Here is a 16,121-nt window from a genome sequence, read left to right as displayed (position 1 = left end):
TATTATCATATATTTTTGGGTTAGAGCTATAACAAGTGGTATCGGAACTATAACAAGTGGTATCAGAGCTATAACAAGAATGTTATATACCTAGGGGGGTAATATGGGGTACAAAGGGAGGTACCCAAGGTAATAATGTAATAATGGGATGGGCCATAGTAACAAATAAGGTGGTTAACCCATATCATGTAAGGGACCACAAGTAGTTAGTAATAATGTAATGGGCCCATGGTATTAGTTCGATGGTATGAGGGAACCATGGTAATGACCCATGGTATTGTATGTATGAGGCTTATATAGAGGCTAGAGATTCCACATGAAGAGGTGTCAATGAATATTGTATGAACAGGCATATGGCTTGTGGAGTGTTCTCCTTTCTTAAGGAGTGAATGTATGGTGTTGCCCTACCTTGAGGGTTTGACATTAATAAAAAGAAGCATTCCTATCTATTTCTATCTTATTATTTCTTGGGTTTATTTGCATTGTCTTATATATCCAAATAAGATCTATAATAAATGGTATCAGAGCTATAACAAGTGGTATTAGAGCACTTTCTTGGGCAAAAGTGGAGATTTTTTTTTTTTTGCAGGTACTTTTTAGGGTGGTGAGTTTGCAGATCAGATCTATACTTTTTTAGGCAAAATCTAAAAAATCTAATTGCAGATCTAGATTTTTTGTGAAAAAATACCCGATTAAAAAAAAACAAACAAACAACCCAATCGGAGTCCGTATGAAGGAGATATCGCTGATTTAAAAATCAGTGGTGTTACAGACATTTTTTCGGGGCAGTGAGTTTGTGGCATAGATATGGATGTTCTGGTGCAATATCTACAAACTCTAATTACAAATCTAGATTCTTTGCGAAAAAATACCCAATTTCAAAAAAAAAATCAGCCGAATCGGAGTCCGGATGAAAGAGATATCACTGATCTAAAAATCAGTGGTGTTGCAGACATTTTTTGGGGCAGTGAGTTTGCGGCACAGATCTGTACATTTTGGGGAAAAATCTGCAAAATCTAATTACAGATCTGGATTCTTTGTGAAAATATACCCAATTTCAAAAAAAAATCAGTCGAATCAGAGTCTGGATGAGGGAGATATCACTGATTTAAAATCAGCTCTTTTTTCAGAATTTTTGGTGATGGCGGGAGAGTTGCAGCACAGATCGGAAATTCCAGTGCCTGGATCAGGATTTCTATCACATTGGCAGATGCAGAATGGTTGTTCCATTTCCAAAAACAGATCATAATGGGATTCTGAGCAATATTGACTAAACCGTGACAATTTCAAATTTTAGCCAAGTAAGTGAATTTTTTCTCAAACACTCTTCATGGCGGATCTTAATTTTACAGGGAAAGATGATAGCCCTACTATTGAAGAATTCATACAAAAACTAAAGTTCAAATATGGGGTATTTTGGAAGGCTATAGTACTGACTCGTTTGAAAGAATAGGCTGACATATGGTGGAACTCACTTGGCATCAAAGAGTTGTCCAAATTTTCGGATGAAGAATTTGAAAAACTCCTTATGGACAAATGGTCCCGTGCTAAAAAAAAGAATGAGACACGCAAGGGGTTATTTTCTACTAGAGTCTCCTTATTGTAGGTTCATGGATTGATTCAGAAGGAGAAGATTGTTGTGTCTATAAATCCTAGTTGCAAGCATAATTTTATCAATGTTAATTTGGCAAAAAAATTGCAAGTTCTAGCAAAACACATTGAAAACACACAGATAGATGATGAGGATGTTCAAGTGTATAAGGATTTGAAGATTTCTATGGATAAGTATGTGTTGCATGGTGATTTTTATACTTCAAAGATGGATAATATGGATGTTGTTTTGGAATATCCTTGGATAGAATCTGTGGGTACTATCAGTATTAATGTGCAGAAGAAATTCTTGAAGCTTTGGTATAAAAAGAAGAAAATTACATTACAGGATATTTCCATCAATAAATAGGTAGAGTCCATGGAGGCTGAAGTAGAAGATGTTCTAGGGACTGACATATTAGATGACGAGCCATTAATGATTGACAATCAAACACAAACAGAGGCTGAAGAAGAAAAGGCTATAGGTACTGATACATCAAATGAGGGCTCAGTGGTTGAAGTAATATTGGAAGATAAGACACCACAGCAAGCACCACAACATGCGCCAGATAACAGTCAGGCTCCAGTAAAGGGTGAATTAAAGAAAAAGACACCGTGGGTTAAAAATTCAACATATCATCACCCACATCACCCAGCAAGACAAAAACCAAGAAGATCGCAACCAATTAGTCACAAGGACAACAACCCCCACAGGACAAATAGAGAGTAGCGAAGATCCACCTACTACACATCAACACAGAAGCACTGCCATGGTCAACTTCCATCTCAAGCGAGCGAGGCACGAGTGATATTGAGGGTTCACCTTTCTCTTGGATGGCTAGATGCATGTGCATGGTACCAGTGGACTACTCTTTTGAGTAGATCTTATTATTTGTGTTCTTCCCATATTTTGGGGACGAAACATGTTAAGGGGGCTGGAATGTTATATACCTAGGGGGGATAATATGGGGTACAAAGGGAGGTACCCAAGGGAATAATGTAATAATGGGATGGGCCATAGTAATAAATAAGGTGGTTAACCCGAATCATGTAAGGGACCACAAGTAATTAGTAATAATGTAATGGGCCCATGGTATTAGATAGATGGTATTGAGGGAACCATGGTAATGACCCATGGTATTATATGTATGAGGCCTATATAGAGGCTAGAGACTCCACATTGAGAGATGTCAAGGATTATTGTATGAATAGGCATATGGCTTGTGGAGTGTTCTCCTTCCTTAAGGAGTGAATGTATGGTGTTGCCCTACCTTAAGGGTTTGATCAATAAAGAAGCATTTCTATCTATATTCAAATCTTGTTATTCTTGGGTTTATTTATATTATCATATATTTTTGAGTCAGAGCTATAACAAGTGGTATCGAAGCTATAACTGTCATCTACCTACATCTTGTAGATATTCTTAACTCAAATCCCTATTCGCTTTGTCTATCGAGTGCCAATAGGCCTCAGGAATACCTTTCCTTTGCTAAAGACTACATCATAGCCTTTATCTTCTAGTAGAGCAATGGACACAAGATTCTTCTTCAGACTTGGTACATACTTTACATCAGTAAGGGTGAGAGGAGCTCCATGCTCCCTTTGAAACACAATCGTACCTTCACCTGAGACACAGTACTTTCCATCATCGCCTATCGTAATCCGCATATGCAGATCCCTTCTCCTCCAAGGTACTGAAAAGATTCTTATCACCTAACATGTGGAATGAAGCTCCACTATCCAAGTACCAAACACATCCCACCATGGATGAAACCATGCATGTGATAAGAGAGAAATCCAGCTCAAACTGTGAGGCCAGTGCCTCACCATCAAATCCCTTTGAGGAACCCTTCTTGGATTTCTTCTATGGACAATTCATAGCATAATGGCCCACTTCATGACAATGAAAGCATCGCACTTTCAATTTGTCAAACTTCTTCCCACCATGGGAAGAACTGGATTTGGATTGGGATGCCTTCCCTTTCCCCTTCCTCGCCTTACTTGCTAAGGCTAGATTTTCCTCATCATCTTACTTCGATGAGGATCGATCTCTGGTGCTTCTTCTTATCTCCTCCTGCATCAAATCCGACCAAAGTTGTTCCCAATCTGACAATTTTTCTCTTCCATTAACCGAGTCTTAGTAGCTATGCCAGCTCTTAGGAAGACCGAGAAGTGCAAGACTCACCATGTCATCATCAACTGTCGTGATCCCTACACTTCCAAGCTCATCCCTGCAGGTGGTGAGCTTGTTCAGATACGTAGAGATTGTGTCGCCCTTTTCACACTTGATATTTCGAAGCCTGTCTTTCAGCGCCAACTTCCTCTAATCACTGCTATTCTGATATAGATCTTTCAATGTTTTCCACATTCAAAACGATGTCTCCTTCCCATGGAAACTCGAGACTATGTGGTCTCGAATTCCCTCCAGAAGAATTCTCCTTGCTCTAGCCACACATTTCTTCCATTCTACCAATTTAATATCATTAGTCGGCTTGGGGACTTCTTGATCAATGAATTCCTTTAGACCGTTATCCTCTAATACTGCTTCCATGCAATCCTTCCAGGCTATATAATTCGAGCTGCCATCAAGGGCATACTCGAGTCTTAAACCACTGAACGCCATAGGTGAAATACAAATGTGATAAGAACTCAATTTCTATATTCAGGAATCACAAACTTCAAACTTCTCCCTTCTTGTATACTATTCTTCCTTTATCACCTTTGCTCCGATACCGTGTAGAAATTCCCACTGTAGATCACTTGATAATGCAATATACTAAAGCAAAACACTTGATCTACTTCTACAAACAATTATGCGGAAGATTAATCGAATTGAGCAAAATCAATTGTACACATATAACTAATAAGAAGAAATCAATCACACATAACACAGAAGAAATAACTAGGGGGAAGCCTCAGCCTAAAACCCCAACTTTGTATTATCATACAAGTGTAAATCTTGTTCAAGTTACAAAAAGAATCATCTCTCAAGCTATCCTAGTCCCTCTGTAATCAAACAATACAACTCACAGACTGAATAAACATAGAATATATCCTCCTCAAGCCCCCCAAGCCTCCTATTTCCTTGCGTAGTTTTTCTTGGGGTCCAGTGAAGCCACATGTGTGAATTGGCCTCATCACACTTACTAAACAGGAAGAAGTAACTACACAATCCTCAAGGAAAGAATTCCTTCTGCATGCAAGGAATATTCGCAATGGAATATTCTAGCAACTGATAGTACACTGTCTCTCCATCTGATCTCAATTGGGTCTCTGTTTGAACTGACATGCATGAGTTATGTATGAGAGAATATTCAGTTATCTAAAGAACAATAGTTATATACAAGCATGCATTAACTAACTCAACTTACATTAATTCAACAAATTGTTTGAATTAATCTAACTGGACTTGACTTAGTTAACTGAGCCAACTAATTACAACTCATCCTTATCTCTTTAACTGATGGATAAATTCCTCAATCAATGGAAAAACTGTTGCATGTCCTCACATAGACTTCATGTTTGGTTTTTCACAACTAATTAACTCATGGTGAATTAATTAATTTATTTTCAAACAACTGTTAAGTTCAAATTCGAATTTTACTTCCTATTTTAGTTTAGGGACTGACTAAAATAGGAAGGTATCCCGAAATGCTATTTATAGAAAATATATTTTTAGCACTTTCACTTTTCATCCATTGTTGCTAAGTTCAACACTGGTTGAACTGATATTTATAGCAGTGCTATTTTTAGCATTTCTTGTTGCTATTTTCAACATTGTCTGCATGTTTTTATCTAAGGATTATACAGTCTTAATACACATAGAGCGTCGCTGCAATTTCATTCTAATCGGATTCAACCATAGAAAAAAGATTCACAATTAACAAAGAAATAGAAATATGTTTACGCAAAGATCATAAGGAATTGATGCAATCAACTTTGCAAGTTTTTTTTGACTCATGAAATCCACCTCTTGCTTTGTCTTTCAAATAGTCTCGAGACCGACGTGCATCCAAAGGAGGCATAGAACATACTCGATCACCTCGTTCCGCTTCTGGAATCCACAGTTGGTTGTATGCATAGAATTATCTCCAAAGTCCTGAGCTTAGATCCACCTCCAACTAGGGCACTAACATCTCCAAAAGCGATCACGATTATATTTGTGCGCACAATAGATTCTTTTGCACCATAAACTCCTTTGGATTGAATGATGTACCTGTAAGCTCCTCCCAACAACTATAAAAAACATAGTAGACTTAGTCTAATGATGTACATCGTGGCTATGCCACAGCCTCTGAAGCTGAAGGCATGTATGAGGATTTTCTCATCGCCATAATGCATGCTTACATTCGTTCAAGGGGTTTATTCCACCATTGTTGTGTGCACATCCTAGTTCTCTTTCAAGAATTAAAAAATGAGGCTCATACATCAAGTGGAAGGAATTGTGTTCGATCCACAGGTTTCGATAAACACAACATGGTAATAGGTATTACCAAATTGGAGGAGAAATCCTACCCACCTTTCTTCATTGCTCCAACAAGACATGAAAACTTCTTTCTAGAAATCGCAGCGCCTTCCTAGTCCTCACCGACATGACAACTTTTCTACGAATACACTGGTCCGTAGCTCTCCTGCAACCAATCAACAGAAAGAGATATCAAGGTATGTTCTCTCCAACAACACCAGTGACTCTTCAAGCCAATGGCTTTGATACCACATGAAGGATATTAAATAAACACACGTGAATATACCAGAGACAAAATACTGGCAGAAAAGGCCTCAACTTCATTGTATTTCTCTCATAATGTTATTGTACAAAATCATGATAATAATACAAATATAAATACATGAGGAAATTTGACTCAAGATAGTGTGTCTATCTTGGATACTTTGGTTGAGAAAATATCTCAATCATACACTAATCTATGAGCCTATCTAGTTGGAGAGAATCTCTCAACCAACTAGGCCCAAACTGGCTCCTAACTATGAGGAACAAACCCAATCTAGAAAGGTAGTAATAAATCCTAACTTTCATGATTTTAATTAATTTAATTATTTTGGACTTAGAATTGCTTTCATCACATGAGAGTGAGGCTAACAACAAATAAAGTCAATCTTTAAAGAAGAAGAAAAATGGGGCCTAATTTGAAAATAAAGGAAGGAAGTTTTTCCTACAAAGGTATCCCAATTGTAGATCTTATACTATTTACATTAAAAGGGTGTATCCAAAGGAAAGAGATTAGTATCATTATTAATCCAAACATCAAGGATAATTACATTAGTATTAATTTGGAAAATTAGCTATTAGTTCTAGAGCCAAATATAGGTGCACGAAAAGGTATTTTTGGTGAAAACGAATATGAAATTAATAATTTACAGGTGACAATTGATAATTATGAGTAAATATCTCGATTTGATGTTAACTATGCTTGACAAAGAGGTTGACATAATTCTCGATCGACCTTCGTTCAAGGAATTAGGTACATTCATTTTAAACACACACACAAAAAAAAAAAAATCTTGATATTCCCTTACAAGAAGAAGATGGTCACATTCCAAGACATGACAATGAAATCATAACTAATAATTCCTTCATCAAAATATCTTAAGTATATTATGAAACTAATGTTTCAAGAGAATCTAGAAACAGTATCAAAGAAGCGGAAAAATATTGAAGAAGTCATATCTAACAAAAATAAGGGCAATTCATGTTTGAAAGAGCATAATCAGAAACTACTTACACAAGTGAGAAAATGTAAAGTTCATAAAAACGATTTAGAACAAGAAAATTAAATTTCTAAAAAGAATTTCAACAAAAGTATTTCAGGAAAAGAAGAGGAAAGTTTATGCTTAAATAGCCTTAACCGAATATTATTAAAACAAATCAAGTGTTTAAAATATGAGAAGCTTGAAGACCAAAATAAAGTTGATTCAGAAAATGAGGAACTCTTATATCTCAAAAACCATAATCAAAGTCTACTCACTCAAATTAAGAAACTTAAGGATGATAAGAAATCATTGAAAAACAAATTAGAAGAACTTATCATGAAATAAATGTCGAAGTCTTTAGTCCAAGTGGAAGAAAGAGGAAAAAACACCGATCCAATCAATATCACAACTCAAGAAGATGAGAAACCAATAGAAATTAAAACATATTCAGAAGTTGTAGTTCAAAAGGTGGAAATTCCAAGTCATGATTCAGTAGCCAATTCAACTACAACAGTACCTGAAGTAAATCAAGAAACTAGCACACACAAGATAAGGGAAAGTCCAACTAGAAGAACTCCTTATCGATTTCTGAATCACAAAAGAAGACAAGTAAGTGAGTCTACATATTTGAACTAATCGGAACAGAAGAAACATATTTATGTTCCAAGGAATACTGAAGTTTGCAGAATCCATTCCTATGATAACAATTCATTACTAGTTTCCAGTGATCGAAACATTCCACAAAATATTAATCTAGGATGGTCTGATCCATTATCATATCGATAATTTTATCTATCACTCGGAGGATCCTATCGTCTTGTGTCAATGAGGATGAAAATTTTGCGACAAGAAGACACACAAAATAGGAAAAGAGACCAAGCCCTTTCATCAGCAAGCTTTGAGGACAAAGTGTTTTGAAGAGGAAGGCAATGTTATGAATATAAATATATAAAAAATATTATAAATGATGTAAAACTATAATAATAATAAATAATGATTAATTAGTAACTAGCTAATGAAAAGGCATGTTCCTAAGGACATAACCGTTGGTGAAAAGGCACCTGGATAGGGTATATAAGCATGGCCTCACCCTCATTCTAATCATCTCATATCTCATCAATTTTTATATAATATTTAATATAAAATTACTATACTATTATGGATGTTTATGTCTTCCAAGTATTTTGAAGATTACTCTGTTTCATATACGGACCTTATTAGTTGCATATTCATTCTCAGCCCAACAATTTTATTTATTGCTCGGAGGATCTTATCATCTTGTGTCAACAAGGATGACAATTCCACAACGAGAAGACACTCAAAACAAGAAAACAAATCATGTCATTTCATTAGTAAGCTTTGAGGACAAATCTTTTTTAAGAGAAAGAAAATGTTATAAATAAAAAATAATATAAATGATGTAAAACTATAATAATAATAAAAAATAATTATTAATTAGTAACTCGTTAATCAAAAGCTATGTCACTAAGGACATAGCTATTGGTGAAAAGGTACTTTCCTATGGTATATAAGCGGACCCTCACCCTCATTGTAATCATCTCATATCTCATCAATTTTTATATAATATTTAATATACAACTACTATCCTAGTATGGATGTTTACGTCTTCCAAGTCTTTTGAATATTACTTTGTTACATATACGAACCTTATTCGTTACAAATTATAAGATTGACAAATAACCCTACATTCCTCTTTAATGATGACACTTATAATTTTAAGAATAATAATAATGGTTAATGACTTCTCTAACATAGATTAAGTGAAATTCTATCAAATAATCATGCAAGAAAACATTATGGAATTAATGGAAATTAAAATAATTATATTTAATTATCTAGAAAATCACTAATGGTTTATTATAATATAAAAATGTTATTTCACTAAAGAGGAATCCTAAATATGATGTGAGGTTTAAATACTTTTACTATATGAGAAGTGTTTGAAATAAGATAAGATTAAAAAATTAATGAAATAATGATATGGAAATATTTTCTATAGAAACAAAAGTTTACAATCTATATTTATATAATTAATAAAGTTTGGATTTACACTATAATTTAAAGTTATAATTTGCATTTGGAGTCATGGAAGTATTAAAAGTGTGTATATGTTTTAATCTAAATTATATTTTATGTTATGAGGTTTAAATAATTTTACTATAAAAGAAGTGTTTGAAATCGAGTAAGGCTAAAAAACTTAATAAAGTACTTGTTAGCTCTGCCATATAACAGTGATTTGCCGAAGTCAGAAGCATATTTTGTCCGTGGTCACATTCAAAGGAGCGGCTATGGTGGTTGCCCTCACATTCTCCTCTACCCCCCTCACCCTCCATTGGTCTTTATTTCCCGTGTTTTCGTCGAAAATCATATTAAAAGCCCTTTCCGAGTCCCGGGCGTTAATACACACAAAACCTTATGAAACCCGCGCCTGCACGCCCGCTCGCCTTCATAAAGCCGCCCTGTAACCCTAGCTGTTGATCTCTGCCACCTTGATCTAACGGCTCCCGTCGCAGAAACTCACGCAACCATTCCCCACCGTCCGATCATCTTCCCCCGTGATCGGACGACAGTCGCTTTCCCCGCACCTTCAAACCGCGAGGATGTTAACTCGCGATAAAAGCGGTTTTCATCCGTTCCCCGTCGCCATGCGTCCTGCATTGTGTGGGATCGCGCATTCTTGTACGATTACCGCCCAACCCTCCACGGCAGTGCGATCAATACCACCTGCTACCGAAACCGTTTTCCCCGGCCGTTAACCTCCATGCACCTTCGACGCCCAATGACCATTGGATCTACCTACCCAAGATCCAACAGCCTATGTCCACTCTACTTCCGTATTTCCTGATACCTCCCGCCAAGCCGTATTCGCCATCCATCTATTCAATCTGACGACCAATCTTGTTCCTCCACCCTGCTCATACATCCGCCATGTAGTCCACTCATCCTGATCATGCCGTGCACCCAAAGGACGAAGGAGATCATCTACCAGTACCTGGCGCATTTCATCTTCAACAACTACATTTAAGAAACAGTATGGCCGAGGAGAAAAGAATAGAACCCGAGCAGGTGAACGCATTTAACAGTTATGGAATTCTATCCTCTACAACACTCTACCTGCCCGAGAAGGACAACAGAGCGCAGGAAAAGATCAAATCCATCCACTACAGTAAGCAATCGCACTCAGAAATCTCTCCAGTCAGTTGAAGCGGTTGGTGGTCAATTATGACCCCTCCATACTCAGAATGGCCGAGTGCCTTTGTAATTAAAACTCTATATATACCCAGAAACAAGATGTAATCAGGGTTAACGGTTGTTGTTTTGATGTAAAATTCAACTTCTGGAGAGTGTAACTGCTATGATACTTGCAGCGTCTAGTCTTCATTTTCAGCTAATACAAGCTTCTTTTTCTGTTAATTGCTCACTTTCCATCTCTTTTCTGTTCTAGGCTATGCTTGATATGCATTTTTCCTAAACTCTTGATGTATAGCATTAGAGGAGCTGTCATCCTACCTCTGTGTTTGAATCTTGCATGTATCAGTGAATTTGTTAATCAGGTTTCTTTTCACTTAGTGACAGAGAGCTGTCATCCTGTCTGTGCACTAGGGAACTAAATTTGCAGACCTTTTTATTGGTTGCAGCCGGCCATCACAGGGTCCTGTGCATCTGCTGGTGTGGTTAGTATTCTCCATATTCACCCAATCCTTAAACTGTGAGTAATTAGTGGTCTAAAGCCTTGTAGTCTGGGGGTGTTCACGCATGTCTGGAGTTAAGCAAAGTAGGAGTGGTTATCTGGCTTGAACATGCATCATTCCTTCCATTCATCCATTTCCAACATTGAGTTGAGTTTGTAATGTTCCCGAGCATCTCCGAGCTACAACCTAGGAGAGTTTCTTGGGGTGATAACATTGATTGGTGTCGTTTCCGGGGAGAGGATATTGAAGCTCAGCTTCCCTGGGAGAATGACACAGTTCCACGCTTTGATGATAAACAAAGTCTGGACACATCTATGGTTGTAATCATCTATCTGGTGACTCTACTAGAGAACCTACCTAGTGGCGACTCCACATTTTAGTTCTGGCTCATTTTGTGAGGCATACCCAGAGAAATCCTCAGAAATCACCAGCTAACCCAATGCTTGACCCTGAGAAGATTGCTAAGCAGAAGAAAACATCACAGAAAGGAGCATCAGGATCAGGTAAGCCCAAGAAATCTTATGTATCTTTGAAGGAGAAGGTTATAGCTGAGGATATACAGTTTGAAGATTTAGAGCCTAGCACTGTTAGTAAAGAAATTCCTTCAGAGATTAATAGAGCTCCTTGTTCAGTCAGTTCCCCTTTGGATCTCAGTCCAAAGAAAGCCTCCCATACAATCCATCATATTCCTTCATTTTTGTCATCTATTTCATTACTTCCTACCATTCAATATGCTAGTAGCCTTCCACCTATCCCAGTCATGGCAGGCCAACAAGCTCCCACGAAGATGGAAAGAATCATAGTTGCTAGGTATGGACCCATGGTCTTGCCTGTTCCTTTGAATGCTATGCGTACAGGAGAATATCAGAAATATATGCACAAATTCACTGGTACAGAGGGGGTAACAGCTAAAGAACACCTTGAGTCTTTTTATAGTTATGCTGATAACTTAGATATCAGTGAAGATGATGTGTGGATGAGAATATTTGTCCAGAGCCTTGATGGGGAGGCTAGAAAGTGGTTCAGAGAATTGCCCCATAGGTTCATAATAGACATTGAGGCATTGGATGATGCATTCCTGAAGCAATGGGGAGATAAAAAAGACCTGCTCTACTACCATACAGAGTTTGGAAACCTAAATAGGGAGAATGGGGAATCTTTGCCCAATTTTAATAAAAGATTTAACCGTATGTATAGTAAGATACCAGCTGAAGTAAAGCATACCCCCACCTCTGCCAAACTCACTTATGCCAATGCTTTTGACTCGAATTTCTGCCTAATTTTGAGAGAAAGAAGATGTGCCACTCTAGCTGATATGCAGGATGCGGCACTAGAGGTGGAATCAAATATCATGGTTGCAGAAAAGCTTAAAACACATGCTGATAGAATAAGGCAGAGAGGTGAGGTTTCTTCTTCCTCCGCTTCATCTTCAAAACCCAAATTAGATAAAATGACTAAAATGATAGAGTCATTAGCTGCTGAGATATCTAAGATGAAAGTTGAGCAGAGTTCTGGAAAAAGAAGGTTTCAAAACACATTTGCTCCAAAAATCCCAAATCCATTCAGAAAAGCAAATGAACAATTACAAATCCTTCAAAGGGGTAAAGAAGCAAATGAAGAACAAAGAGTTAAGGCCCCTTTCCAAAATGTAGTCATGGAGGAGGAGTAGTTTGAAGAGGAGGATGAAATTCATTGCATGGAAGATAAAGGTAGTGCTACCTTTTTGACATTGGCTGCATATGAAGAATCATTACTGCAGGAACAAAACAGTCAAGAGTGGGACAGAGAGGCTGTTCTGCAGACTAGTGAACGGCAAAGATATAATCCGAGGTTAAAAGTAAACAATGTCAAGGAGAGTCCTGCCCAAAAAGCTGTTGTCCAGACAGAGTCACAGAATATCAGATAGAAGAAGCTAGCAGCTGATCCAGTCATCCTCAAAGCGCCAGCTCAAGAGGTAAGAGGCCCTGATAAGTCCCCTTCCCCTTTCAGTTTTGAGTTAGAAGTCCAAAAGTTAAAAATATATGTGCCTCTGTTAGAACTTGTAAGGAGTGAAGTTTTTAGAAAGCCTATCCTTGAGGCTCTTGAGCTGAAAGCCACACAAACCCCTACTGACTATGTCAATTTGCAAGATGACAAGCCTACAGTTGTGCTTAGCCCTATGATCGAACCTGCTGATAATAATTCTCCATCATTTTATGTCTCCTTGACCATTCATGACAAAATCCTCCACAATTGCCTACTAGACACAGGGGCCAGCCACAATCTGATGCCTAAAGCTGTCATGGAAGAGTTAGGCCTTGATATCACTAGACCGTATCATGATTTATTCTCATTTGATTCAAGAAAGGTAAAATGCCTAGGATTAATCAAAGACTTGGCCATTACCCTGACTCAGCTGCGCATGAAGAGCATGATGATGGATATTGTGGTGGTAAATGTCCCTCCTAAGTTTTGCATACTTCTATCCAGAGGGTGGATTAAGAGACTAGGTGGGACATTACAGAATGACCTATCTTATGCCATTGTCCCAGTTTTTGGAGGAGAAAGCAGGAGATTGTACAGAGAAGCATAGCTGGCCTACATCATCAGTGATGAGAAGAATCCTTCTAATCATCCCATATATGCCGTGGACACCGACTTTGTAGCTTGCATTCTCCAAATTGAAAAATCCTAGAGGGTCTCAATGCAGATCAAGAAGCCAAAAAATTAGGCCAAGGGAGGGCAAGGAAGTCAAGTTTGGAAGATGTTCTTCGATGGAGCATGTTCCAGGGAGACTGCAGGAGCAGGGGTGGTGCTGATATCTCTAAAACGAGAAAGCACACATCTGTCTTTAAGCTGGCTTTTCAAGTCACCAACAATATAGCAGAATATGAAGCCCTGCTATTGGGCCTTAACGCAACTAAAGACAGAGGAATCAGAAATATAAAAGTGTTTGGAGATGTTGATCTTATCATTCAGCAAGTGAATAAAACATTTCAAGCAAAGCACCCAAGGCTGAAAGCATACAGAGATGAGGTATGGAGACTCAAAGATTCCTTTGATAATTTTTGTATCTCATATGTCCCTAGAGCCAAAAATCAGCTTGCTGATTCCCTTGTTGTGTTTGCTAGCATGTTCATCCCTCCCATGCCTCCCAGACTAGTTTATGAAGTTCAAATAAAATACAGACCATCCTTGCCTAACAATGTCCAGCATTGGAAAGTTTTTGAAGATGATGATGAAGTGAATAGATTCCTGCAAGTCATTGATAAATTTTCTGAAATGTGAATTGACCAAGAAAATGAAGCCTTGGAAGAAAATCCCCAATCCTAACCTAGAAGCAAAATCGGCAAATATAGCATTGTCCAACTGCCCAGCAATCATATACCTAAGGGTCTGGTTCCATTAGAAAAGTTGTTTGACCAAAATGATGTGCCTTATAAGGCTTCCCAAAAAGAAGACCAATCTATAGTCTGTAAGCACAACATAGGGAGTCCAAGTCAGCCAAGATACATAAATCTGTCCACTCATCTGTCTGCTACCCATAGTGCTGAATACTGCAATTTAATGAAGCAATTTGCTGATGTCTTTTCCTGGGAATATAGTGACCTGAAAACATATGACAAAAAGATCATCCAGCATAAAATCCCTTTAGAGAAAGACACCATCCCTTTCAAGCAGAAGCTGAGACCAATAAATCCTTTGCTCCTCCCTTTGATTGAAAAAGAAATAAAGAAGTTACTAGCTGCCAAAATCATAGTCCCTCTCAGATACTCAAAATGGGTAGCCAACTTAGTGGTAGTGAGGAAGAAAAGTGGAGAAATCAGACTCTGTGTTGATTTCAGAAACTTGAACAAATGCTCTAAAAAAGACAACTATCCTCTGCCCAAGATGGAGCATTTATTGCAGAAGGTCTCAGGGGCCAAAGTGATGTCTTTCCTGGATGGATTTTCAGGCTATAACCAGGTTGTTGTACATCCATATGACCAAGAGAAGACTGCATTCACCACTCCTTGGGGCACTTTTATGTATTCCAAGATGCCTTTTGGGTTGATGAATGCTGGAGCCACCTTTCAGAGAGCTATGGATATAGCATTTGTGGGGGAGAAGGACAAGTTTTTCCTTATTTACCTTGATGATATAACAGTATACTCCAGTAGCCATCATGACCATTTGCAGCATTTAAAGAAAGTGTTCCTGAAGTGAAAAAGGTTTGGGATTTTAGTCAATCCTAAAAAATCACAGTTTGCTTTAGAAGAGGGCAGGTTGTTAGGACATGTTGTTTCTGTTGTAGGTGTCTGAATTGACCCAGAAAGAGTAAAATCAATACAGACTTTGTCTGTACCAAGATCAAAGAAGGACATCCAGTCCTTTTTGGGCAAGATAAATTTTGTAAGGAGGTTTATCCCAAATTTTGCAGAGCTGGTAAAGCATATTACCTCCATGTTGAGAAAGGGGTCGGAGGTTAAATGGACTGATATAGCAAGAAGATCTTTTGAGTCCATTAAGAAAGCTATTATGGAAGCTCCTACTTTAAGAAGTCCAGATTACAGTCAGGAGTTCCATATATTTTCATTTGCCTCTGAAGACACCCTTGCAGCAGTTTTATTACAAGCAAATGAAAAAGGCTCAGAGCATCCAGTGGATTTTTTCAACAAAACCTTAAGGGATGCTGAGCTGAGGTATGATATCATTGAAAAACAGGCATATGCTCTTATCAAGTCTTTGAAAGCTTTCAGAGTTTATATTCTGCATTCCAAGATAATTGCATATGTGCCCTTTGCTTCAATAAAATATGTCTTAACACAGCCTGATGTTGATGGAAGAAGGGCTAAATGGATTGCAAAGTTAATTGAATTTAATATAGAATTGAAGCCCACTAAGCTTGTCAGAGGTCAGGGCCTTGCCAAGTTATTGGCTGAAGAAAATTGCAGAACATTGGACATAAATCTCATAAGCACAGATGCAGAAAGGGATCAGGCAGCAGAAGAAATAGCTGAACCAAGAAAAAATCAGTCATTGGCCGAAAATCTAGCTTCTTGTGATTGGTACTCTACCATAGTTAAATTCTTGTTGAAGCTAGAAGTACCTCCAGGCTTAAGCACAAGCCAAGCCAGAATGATTAAACTC

Source organism: Pinus tabuliformis, chromosome 8 (assembly GCF_031772625.1).
Source record: "Pinus tabuliformis cultivar Carrire ecotype Pingquan chromosome 8, CPIR1, whole genome shotgun sequence".
Classification (NCBI taxonomy): domain Eukaryota; kingdom Viridiplantae; phylum Streptophyta; class Pinopsida; order Pinales; family Pinaceae; genus Pinus; species Pinus tabuliformis.
This window is presented reverse-complemented; position numbering follows the sequence as displayed.